Source organism: Sminthopsis crassicaudata, chromosome 2 (assembly GCF_048593235.1).
Source record: "Sminthopsis crassicaudata isolate SCR6 chromosome 2, ASM4859323v1, whole genome shotgun sequence".
NCBI classification, from domain to species: Eukaryota; Metazoa; Chordata; class Mammalia; order Dasyuromorphia; family Dasyuridae; genus Sminthopsis; species Sminthopsis crassicaudata.
Genome location: NC_133618.1, coordinates 640,644,375 through 640,655,025, shown reverse-complemented (window position 1 = coordinate 640,655,025; position 10,651 = coordinate 640,644,375).

Here is a 10,651-nt window from a genome sequence, read left to right as displayed (position 1 = left end):
CTCATGTTCTTCAGTCCCATATTTTCATAATCACAACTCTAGAGAGGATCACCTCATCCTCACCATACTTGGCTAGGAAGCCCTTCCACAGCCTTCTTATTGAGTACCTCAAACTGCTTGGGAAGACCAACTATGGGACTTGGGGGAGGGGAAAGGCCACCTAACAGAACCTTACACTTGTGGACAACTTCCACCTGGACATAATGCTGCTATTTACAAACTATGTTTAAAAAAAAAAAAAATCTCTCCTTCCTGTCAGTGGGATCACCATCCTTCCAGACACCCAGGTTCCAAATCTTAATTTTCCCAGCAGTTTTTTGTCATATCCCCAAAGCTGGGTCTTTGGGTTTGTCAAACACTAAATTGCTATAGTCATTGACTATTTTGTCCCGTGAACCTAACCTGCTCCACTGATGGACTGCCCTATTTCTTCGCCAGTACCAAATGGTTCTGATGACTGCTCAGGTTCCAAATCTCAAGCTGCTCTTTCAATTGACAAACTTTAACTTCAGGTGCCCATTTTATGCCCAGTCACTGTGAAGACCAAATGAAAACAGTTCCCGTCCTCAAAGATCTTCCATTCTATCAGGGGAAACAATCTGCATGTTTTCATAAATACTGTAACAGATACCCTATGTGTTATGTGTAAAGGTCATGGTTATTCAAATTCAGAGTAACCGGAGAAATGGGAAAAAGCCTCTAGTAGCAGATGTCCCTTGAACTAATTGATTCTAAGAGGCAAAAATGGAAGTGCAGAGAGACATATATACCCTGGCAGAGAGATGGGGGATGGACAAGGGTACAAGGAACAGCAACCAGTTGGCCACTCTGGCAGAGTACAGGACCAGGGGAGAGATGTTTGGAAAGGTAACTGAAGCCAGATTGTGAAGCATAGTTACATACAGAAGTTTGGTTGTGTGCTAAGGGCCCGAGCAGATACTTTGGTCAGATCTGTGCTTTGGGATGTCAATTTGGCAGCTCTGTAAGGCTAGATGGAAAGGAGAAAGACTTCCGGCTGGAGGTCCTAATTAGTCCTAGCAAGAATCGCCAAGATACTGACTTCGGGTGATGGCCTAGTTTGGGGAGAGGAGGTGGAAGTGAGAGATTGCCCTGCCTCCAATCTTCCCTTCTGCAATCAATTTTTCACACAACCCCTACGGGATCTTCCTAGCCCCTAGGACAAAAATGCACACTCCTCGGTCTGCCTTTTCCAATTTTATTTACCTTCCCTCCCTTTTCTCGGATGTGTTACTGCCAAACTGAGCAACATGCTGTTCTCTCATCTCGTCTTGTGGTCTGCAGCTGTTGCCCATTAATTGAATGCAGGCTGTCTCCTTAACCCAGAGGGCACTTCCTCTCCATCACCTATGGAAACCTTGTTCTTCAAAGCCCACCTCAGGTTCCACAACAACACCCACCTCCAAGCTGAAAATGAACTCTCTCTCCCAGTGATTCTTGCAGCATTTTGTCTAGACCTCATCCTCTGCCCTTAATCACATTCTAGCCTCGTGATTTACGTGGATGTCTCATCCCATCCTCCCCGGATTGTTATCAGCCAAAGTCGAGGGCTCAGGTTTCCCATCTATATCCCCTAAGACTATACCTTCCTTGCCATGCCTTGTGTATAATGTCTGTGGACTAGGATTGACTCGACTATGTAACCTCCAAAGTCTTCGCTAGCTCTGAATTTTCTATAGTGATGATGGTGAATGCTAATCAACAAATGCTAAATGTTTCAGCACTTATGGGAAGATAAAGAAAAAGATGAAATACATTGAAATTTTTCTGTAGCAACTTGTTTGTGCTGAGTTATGAGAGACTTTTTAAAATTCAATAACAAAAAGTACTATAAAGAAAGTTTTTTCCTGAGGTAGTTGGGGTTAAGTGACTTGCCCAGGGTCACACAGCTAGGAAGTGGTAAGTGTCAGGGGCAGATTTGAGCTCAGGTCCTCCTGCCTTTAGGGCTGGTGCTCTATCCACTGCAACAACTAATAAAAGAAAAAAAAAAACAGTAGTGACCTAAGTCCAGGACTAAGCCCACTCAAGTATTCTTTCTCTGCCCACTATAGTGTCTTCCTTCTAAAGGCATCCTTTGCCTTATTTATAACTAACTCTAGTTAGTCTGCTAAACTGCTCTATGGCTCTATGGCTCCAACTTGGCATTCAATGACATACCCAGGGCTCATGGCATATTCCTTTAATGGATTCTTCCAAACTCCTTCCTTTGGTAACCCTACTGCTCTCCCATATCTATTTCATATTTGCCACTCCTGGAGTCTTCACTTTGACTGTAACCTCCTCCCCTAAGTGAACCTAACTTTTGGCCAAAACAAAACAAAACAAAAACCACACTTTAGTGTCAAAATTCAGATTCATTAGGGATACACTTGAGTCCTATTTCCACTAACAAGATGTGCCTAAAAATAACTCTAGGGACATGTATACATACATTGTATTTAACAGATACTTTAACATAGTTAACATGTATTGATCTACCTGCCATCTGGGGGAGGGGATGGGGGGAAGGAGGGGAAAAATTGGAACAAAAAGTTTTGCAATTGTCAATACTGAAAAATTACCCATGCATATATCTTGTAAATAAAAAGCTACAATAAAAAAAACAAAACAAAACAAAAAACAAAATGTACCAACCTATAAAGCTCATTTCCAAAAAGATGTAGAAGGCTTCATTGTTAAAACTGAATGCCAGGAAAGGAGGATAAGAGAAATTCGGAGGCAAGAATTGGATGGTTTAACTGTCCAAAGACAAAATTAAGATTCCAGTCTAACCTGACATTGTTTATCCAGTCATAGATTTAGAGCTGGAAGAAAACAAGCCATCTAGTCTAATCCCTTCACTTGACTGAGCCTCAGAAGTTAAGTGAGATACCCAAAAATCACATAGGTAGTAATGGGGAATTTTTGATCAAGGGCTAATGGTATCTTCTGATATCAAAGTCAATTCTCTTTCAAGTAGACATGTCTTATGTTCTGTGGTTCCATCTCTTTGAAAGTTAAGAGGCTATTGGCCTTGTGATTAAACTTCAAAAAAAAAATCCTATTTTAAAAGAAAAAAAATGTTTGTTTTCTGTGCCATTTTATTATGAAAAATGCTGTATGATAAATTACTTCTGGTGACAGCATTTAAAAGGCAATTATCCTCTTACTTGCTTTGTGATGTGTATCTCTGTGTTCAAATTGATTTATAATTCCAGAGCATACAACAAAGATGAGGTTGCAGGTTTGGGTTCTTCCTTCAGTCTTTTTTACCCAAAACAAAGTCATTGTCCTTGCACAAGAATGACCCCAGACCACCAACTACCTCAGAGCTCTCTTCATTGTTCACCAGAAAACATTCTGCTCTCTCTTATTGGTCCCTCAATATTTAAACCTTGAAATGCTAATTGCTTCCAGAGTGTAGTTACAGAATTTTTAAAGCATCTTTTACAAGATGATGTGTTTTTTTTTTTAATTAAGCGAGGGATTGTCCATTATCAAAACCTGTGCTATAAACAAGAGATGAATCATCATATAACTGTCATTTGTATGGACTTCAGGGTTCACAAGGGACTTGAATTACCTCACTTAATTCTCATGACAATCCTGTGAGATAGGTAATGAAGATTTCACATACACAGTCCTTTACAGATAAAGAAATAAAGGTACGTGCCCTCTTTTTACAGAGGAGGAAAGTCATAAGGAAATTACTCTGCAGAATCTGAGAATTAGAGGAGAACTCAATGGTCTAGTCCAACTGTACCTGACAGGAATTTCTTCTATAATATAGCCCACAAGTAGTCTGGCCCCTGCACAAAGACTCCCAGGGAGGGGGAGCCCACCACTTCTTGGGGCAGCCCATGCCTCTTCTGGCCCCTCTCATTGAGATGATGGGGGTGATGATGGTGATCTGACATCACACCTGGATTTCCCTTTTTGCAATTTACACTTATTGTTTCTAGTTTTGCCCTTTGGAAACCAAAGGAAACATCTAATTTCTTCTTCACATAAAAACTTTTCAAATATTTGAATGTATCTACTACATTTCCTCTATTACTTGCTAAACTTCCCTAGGTCCTTCAACTGGTCCTCCTTAGGACATGGGCTCAAGGCTCTTCACTATCCTGACTGCCCTGCTGGAGATCCTCTCTAACTGATCAATGCCCTGCAATGCTCAGAACCGAACACAATGAGGGCTGGCAAGTGGTGGAATCAGGACTTGATGCTCTCTTCTAACTCTTACACCCCAACTATACTCCACCATGACCTTATGACAATATGGTATATTGATGGATATTTCTTGTTTTGCTGGGAAACTCATGAGGGTCAATGCATAACACCTTTATTTGCTGCACAATGCCCACACATAAGGAAGAATTACAATGGATCTTGTGAATCCCAAACGGTTGCACATGTTTCCCTACTAATTCTCCTAAAAGTGTTCTGGTTTAAAAACAGGACTTCAAGAATAGAACTTTTTTTTCTATTATTTTCTTTATTAAAACTTTTTTTTTTATTTTTCAAAACAATTCTTCAACATTAGCCCTCACAAAACTTTGAGTTCTAATTTTTCACAATCTTCCCCCACCTCCTCCCCTAGATGGCAAGTAGTCCAATATATGTTAAACATGGTAGAAATATATGTTAAATCCAATATGTGCATATACATTTATACAGTTATCTTGCTGCACAAGAAAAATCAAATCAAACCAGAAAAAAATGAGAGAGAAAATAAAATGCAAGCAAACAACAAAAAGAGTGAAAATGATATGTTGTGAACTATACTTAGTTCCCACAGTCCTTTCTTTGGGTGTAGATGGCTCTCTTCATCACCAAACCTTTGGAACTGGTCTGAATCATCTCATTGTTAAAGGGAGCCAAATCCATTGGAATTGATCATCATATAATCTTGCTGTTGCTGTGTACAATGATGTTCTGGTTCTACTCATTTAACGTAGCATCAGTTCCTGTAAATCTCTCCAAGTCTCTCTGAAATCATCCTCCAGATCATTTCTTATAGAACAATAATATTCCATAACAATTATATACCACAACTTATTCAGCCATTCTTCAACTGAGGAGCATCCATTCAATTTCCAGTTTCTTGCCATTACTAAAAGGGCTGCCACAAACACTTTTGCACATGTGGCTCCCTTTCCCTCCTTTAAGATCTCTTTGGGATATAAGCCCAGTAGAAACACTGCTGGGTAAAGGGTATGCACAGTTTGATAACTCTTTTGGCAAAGTTCCAAATTGCTCTCCAGAATGGCTGGATGCTTTCACAACTCCACCAACAATGTATCAGTGTCCCACTTTTCCCACATCCCCTCCAACATTCCTCATCATCTTTTCCTGGAATTTTAGTCAATCTGACAGGTGTGTAGTGGTATCTCAGAATTGTCTTAATTTGCAATTCTCTGATCAATAGTGATTTAGAGCACTTTTCATATGACTAGAAATAGTAAGAATAGGACTTTGACATTATCTGTTATGCACTGGGGAAAAATGTATTTCAATCTCAGCATCTTTTAAAGAAGAATATTTATCTTTACTTAAGACAAAGTTGTTTTTAAATTTCACTGCCTTAGAAATTGCCTCTAAGTTTAAAACAGACTTTGCTTTGTAGGCAACCTTTAAAAACAGCTTTGCAGAATTTCTCAAGTTAACTTTAAAGGTGATGTTCACAATGGAGACCTCATGCAAAAAAAAAAAATGTCTTTGCTGGGGATGGAGGGAGAGTCCAAAAGAGCCGTTTGCTTGCATTTTGTTTTCTGTAATTTTCTTGTCACTAAATGAATATCTATCTGTAGGAATCTTTGACCAATCCCTTCAGTTCTTTATGCCTCAGTTTCCTCATCTGGGAAGCTGAATTCAGACCTCTATGGTCTCTTCCAGCTCTAAGTCTATGAATTTCAGATTTAACAAGACAAATTTAAGCAATGATACTGAGTATTTTTATCTATTTATGACATAGGAACATGAGAAAAGAAGTTATGTTTTTGTTTTCCAGACCTGTGATTTTAGCACGGTAGAGAGCTGGCTGGAAAGAAGCCTCCTTCCACTAATGTAGAACAGCATTGGATCAGTAATTTAGTCTTACAGAGTTACCTGGGTGCTGAGAATAGACAATGTCAGCCAGCCAGCATGTGTCAATGGCAGGACTTGAAGTGGCACTCCTGGCTTTAAAGGCAGCTCTAGCCACATTATCCTGACACAGGTACTATACTATTGAGTACCTTTGTTTAATTCTAGTTCATTCAGAATTATAAAGAATCCTTGTGGCATTTGGAAGAGAAGTAACACTGGATTTTAAGTAGCTCAATCCATCAATATGACTCTGTGCCAAGAATTGTGCTAAAGAGAGGGAGGAAGCCTTTCTGCCTTCCTCACATTCTAATGGGGAAGACAATATGCAAATAATTATGTCCATATAATACCCAGCCAAGTAAATGGGAGGTCAAAAACATATTGTAGTTAATGTGAGCATATCCAGCATATGTAAGTTCTTTGACAAAGGAAGAAACATCCTCATTCTGTCCAAAGAGCTATCAAACTGTGCACACCCTTTGATCTAGCAGTGTTTCTACTGGGTCTGTATCTCAAAGAGATCATAAAAAAGGAATAGGACCCACATGTGCAGAAATGTTTGTGGCAGCTCTTTTTGTAGTGGCAAGGAAATGGAAACTGAATGGATGCTCATCAGTTGGGGAATGGCTGAATAAGCTGTGGTATATAAATGTTATGAAATATTATTGTTCTGTAAATAATGTTTTCCGAAAAGTCTGGAGAGACTTACGTGAACTGATGCTGAGGGAAGTGAGCAGAACCAGGAGAACACTGTACACAGCAACAGCAAGATTATATGATGATCAATTGTGATGGCTCTTTCCAACAATGAGATGATTGATGCTAGTTCCAAGACTTTGTGATGAAGAGAGCCATCTACACCCAGAGAGTGGATCACAACATAGCATTTTCACTCTTTTTGTTGTTGTTTGCTTGCATTTTGTTTTCTTTCTCATTCTTTTCCCTTTTTGATCTGGTTTTTCTTGAACAGCAAGATAATTGTATATATATATTTGTTTTTACATATATTAGATTTAATATATATTTTACTATATTTAACATATATTGGATTACTTGCCATGGGAGTGGGGAGAAGGGGGGAAATTTGGAATACAAAGTTTCAAAGGGGTCAGTGTTGAAAACTTCTCCATGCATATGTTTTGAAAATAAAAAAGCTTTAATAAAAATAATAAAAAATTTTGAAAAAGGAAGAAATATCCTCTACAGCTCCTAAACTCCATCCTCCTGCAGCACTTAGATCATGGAATCCATTAAACACTTGCAGAGCTGTGAGCAGATATTGTCCAGTCCTGCAACACAGTTAAAATTGGAAAAAGAAGAGATGGGTTAGGGTGTTGTTTTTATTATTTCCAATTGGCAAAAGAAAAGTTCTGGCTGGATCAGCATCATTGGTGAAGGGTTAATCAAAGGCTCCCTGAGGATCGGGAAAGAAGACAGTGTACTCAGTTATTAGCTAAGGCAAACAGGAAGGTTGATAAAGGGAATTTTTTTTGTCAATATCTAAACATTTATATTTAAAGTTTTGAGTATCAAATTCTATCCCTCCTTCCCTCCTGGAGAGGTTAAGCAATCAGATCTATGATTCTACATATGCAATTGTGTAAAACATTTCCAGATTAGTCATTTTATTCAAGAAGACACAAATAAAACACGAAAGTGAAAACTTTGGTCTGTATTCAGTCAATATCAGCTCATTCTCTGAAGGCGGCTACTAGGCTTCCTATTAGACCCTTGGGATTGCCTTGGATCATTGGATTGCTAAGAAGAGCTAAGTCTCCGAATGGGATATTTAAAGGGAGACTGCAGATGAGTAGGGGGAAAGTTGGCTCAGGACAGCCTCAGCTCTCCCTTGCCAGTCTCCTCCCCCAGCATTTGCTAGACTGCTTCCTCCATTCAAATGGCATGTTTCAGTCCTTTTCATTTCCATTTCCATGAAGAATTTCAGGGATTTTTTTTCTTGGTCCTGAGATTTTAACTAAAAACACCAATATAAAAGTATCCAAATTAGGCTCTCTAACTTGGGAATTTGTTTTTGAACTAGGATATTTTATAATATTATAATATTTTATTCTTTATATTATTTATTACCAGTTTATTTATATTATTACCAGTTAAAGATGACCATGGAAAGGTTCAGAAATAGAGGAACATGCTTCTTTTTTCAAGTGTGAAAAGAAATAGGGATCTGAGAATAAGAGGATTAAGAAGATAAATTCTGACTTGCACTGCCTTGGGAATGAGGAAAACCTTGGGTTCAAGTCCTGCCATGGGCCTTTACAAGCTGCGTGACTTTGGGCAAGCCAATTTCCCTCTCTGCTTCAGTGTCCTCGTGTGTAATTTGGGAGCATGCTCTAGGATCCCTTCCTGCCCCAAAATCTATGATCCATGCATTAGAATTTTGTTGCTCAGTCATGTCCGACTCTTCACATCCCCATTTGGTGACTTCTTGGCAGAGATGCCGGAGTGGTTTACCATTTCCTTGTCTGATTCATTTTCCGGATGAGGCAAACAGAGGGAAGCGACAGAGTCTCAAGTCAGTTTTGAACTCGAGGAGCTAAGTCTCCCTGACTCCATGTACTGAGCCATCAAGCTGCCCCATATGCATCCGAGGGGAAGATGCAGATAATTGAAAGAGGAGCAGAAATTTCATTTATTTTTATTACCTTCCTATTTCAGTTGATTAAGTGGTCTGCAATAGGCAGAGAAGGTAATGGTCCCTACGCTTTTACATTCTAAAATTAGAGGCTGCAGACAGGACACATATAAACCAAAATCTGCTTGTGACCTCCACTCAAAAGCCTTCTCAACCAAATTGGGGAGAAGGCTGAGCCTGGAATTTCCAACCAAAAGGGTCCATCCTTAAAGATGCAAAGAGGGGTCACTCAAGAGCAAGGTGACGTTTGACTCAACTGCCCAAGAGAATGCCAAACTGTACCCAGCAGTCATGGCTTCTTCATTTAAATGGAACAATGACTCTCTCTTTGCCAGGCAGCTCCCCCCTCTAAATGAATTGCACGGAGTAATTGAAACATGTTCTGGGGAAGTGGGAGTGGGCCATTCCTGCAAGTTTGAGAGTAGAGCTATGGTAACCTCTCCCTTCCTAGGTCCCTATTTCAAGGCTTCTCAAGCTAGCCGGGCTTGGGTTCAGTCAGTCCAATTTGCTGGGGCTGTTGTTTAGACTTGCGGGGAAGGTCACATGCCCTCCCTGGCAAGCAAGGTTTATGGGCTCTCTCTAATTAGCAGTACCCTCCATCAGACAGACTATTGGCCAAACTCCAAGGCGAGAGTTTTTCAGAGGCCCCTGGTGAAGGAGAAAACAAGGTTACTTAGCCTGTGACTGGAATTCTTGGCTCACATTACCCCCAGAGACCTGGCCGGCCAGGGGGGCTTTCCTTTGGAATTCTGCTTTGAGTGAGGAACTAGAAACTTAGGGAAAGGAAGACTTAGAGAGTCTTACGGATCACCCCCTTATCTTTTCCCTAGGGTTTATGGGGCAACCCTTTGGTCTTCTAGAGGGCCATTGTTGGCAAGCCCTTGTGAAGTAATTCTTCAGGCAGTCCACCCCTACAGAAAAGGAAGTTGGGGTTCCAGTGTCTATAAAATAAACTGTCCTATGGCACTGGCCCAAGAGAGGCGAGTCAGAGATTCCATCTGGGACACATATGCTATTACTAGCCATGAGAACTGTGAAAATGTGGGTCAGAGCCATCAGAACTGCCAGGGAGTGGCTGGAGCTCAGGAGGGGTAAATGGGCAGGGATGCTGGGTTTTGGTTTGGGGGATTTGGGGGGGGATTTTAGGGAGGAAGGGGTTGGTAAATTTAAGCCAGATGCTGAACATTCGATCTGCAGTCTAAGATGTTTCTGTTGAAGCTACAGAATCCTGACTCCAAAGGTCAGGGTGCTTCTCAGGCATGTCACATGTTAACCTGAGGCAGGGGAACTCCCTAAGAGACATAGGTGAGTTCCCATTCCCTGGGGCCAACAAACCCAAGCCAAAAGAAAAACACCTTGCAAGCAGCCGCTATGACTGGGCTCGAGTTCCAAGGGCACTGAGTCACAGGGTACAGTTGGCTTTGCTCCAGAACAGAGCTGCTTCTGGGTGTCTGGGAGGAGTGGGGGAAGGGAGGAGGAAATGATCTCCAACTCCTATTGCAGGACAGAGGAGTGGTGGAAAGGAGCCATGAGTGAAATCTCAGACACTCGACTTAATCCGGGGTCTGCTGGCTGGGCATCCGGGCTCCATCTCCAGCCATTTAGAAATGAGGTCACAGGGCTGCTGGCATCTCCTCGTGGCCTCTGGGGTTTTCTGTTGTTGTTGCGGCTGTATACTTGGCTTTCCTCTCACCGACCCAAACCGCCCAGGAAATCCTCATGAGTATCTCTCCCTGACTTTCCAGACACGGTGGGGGGGAAGGGGGAGGAGGAGGGGAAAAACTAGGGGGAGGAGAGAGGGAGGGATCTCCGAGATATTTCCTCGACTGTCCCTGAGCCCGGCACCCTGGACAGTCTACAGATTTAAAAGATGGAGGGGGACCCTGAGAAAGCTTCTCTGTAGTCTTCCCCACC